Below are 1,189 nucleotides of genomic sequence, written 5' to 3' on the forward strand. Positions count from 1 at the left end.
CCTGTCTGCAATTCAGTTATTTATTTTTTCTATCTATACCGTCAGTTCTCGCCGGTCTTATATATACGAAATAGAGGGCGTCTGGTAAACACTCGAGCCTTCACGAACATTCTAGATACTCATTACGTGTTACTAGAGTCACGTGACTTCCGCTGTCGTAACAACATGATAAAAAGCAAATTGTGAATTGTAGTTAACTATTAATTGTTTTCTTTTGAGGAAGTTAATGTTTTAAGAAAATAAATTATTATTAAATTAGCGTAGACTCAAAGTATGTGAATAAGAATAAAGTTTACCTTATACTGATATTATACGTGTTTATTCAGTAAATTAAACAATGATAATGCCAGTTAAAAATTAATTTCCCATGCCGGGAATCGAACCCGGGCCTCCTGGGTGAAAGCCAGGTATCCTAGCCACTAGACCACATGGGATGATGAAAGATTTATCTTTTGCTGTTATAATTGTATAACAGATTTGTTTTACGTATATAAATTTTACATTTTACCCAGAAAAATACTTATATTGTTATAATTCTGAAAATATATAAATTTAGTCCATGAGTTGAAAGTAGGCTTAGTGCATACACTAAGCGTTGGCCAGCATACTCCTATTTATATATGTACTCTTGTGTGAAAAAGGCACTTTCCACAGAGTTAACTAAAAATCATTTAGCAAATTCTGTTCTTTGCTTAACAAATATATAATAAAGTACAACTTCATAAAAAGGAAATATACATATTAGTCCAAACCAGTTGTGTTTCAATGTCTGATCACAGTCGAATTACTATATAATACTCTGCACTCGAGTAGAGTTGAAAGCAAAGCAAACGTGTCCAAAAGTATTACGCAATCATTATTTCTGTGCTTATGAGATTAAAGTATAGGTGCAAACGTCTTGGTTCAAAATCAATTAGTTATTAACTACCTTAAAACAGTTGTTTTGTGTTCTGCAGTGAATTGCTTTTTTTTAAAGAAATATTCCGTTGTACAACATAATTTTCTGACAATAACAAGCAAATAACTTTAAGATAATCCACAATAATGTAGATAGCGTAGTGTAAACATATTTAATTAAGAGAAAAAACCAGTGAAAATTTTCTACTTCTTCAACTTTTGACTTCACCAGTCTTGGCAGTTGTTTCTGTCAGGATTGGGCTTATGTTCGATAATTCGTGATACAGTCGTA

General features: G+C 32.0%; 1 non-coding gene across 1 annotated transcript; it reads right to left on the reverse strand.

Annotated features, from left to right (window-relative positions):
* Positions 1-362: 362 nt before the first annotated feature.
* Positions 363-434, reverse strand: Trnae-uuc. Its single transcript has one exon. It is a non-coding gene; the product is annotated as a tRNA-Glu (tRNA).
* Positions 435-1,189: the final 755 nt, after the last annotated feature.

Source organism: Limulus polyphemus, unplaced genomic scaffold (assembly GCF_000517525.1).
Source record: "Limulus polyphemus unplaced genomic scaffold, Limulus_polyphemus-2.1.2 Scaffold6748, whole genome shotgun sequence".
NCBI lineage: Eukaryota > Metazoa > Arthropoda > Merostomata > Xiphosura > Limulidae > Limulus > Limulus polyphemus.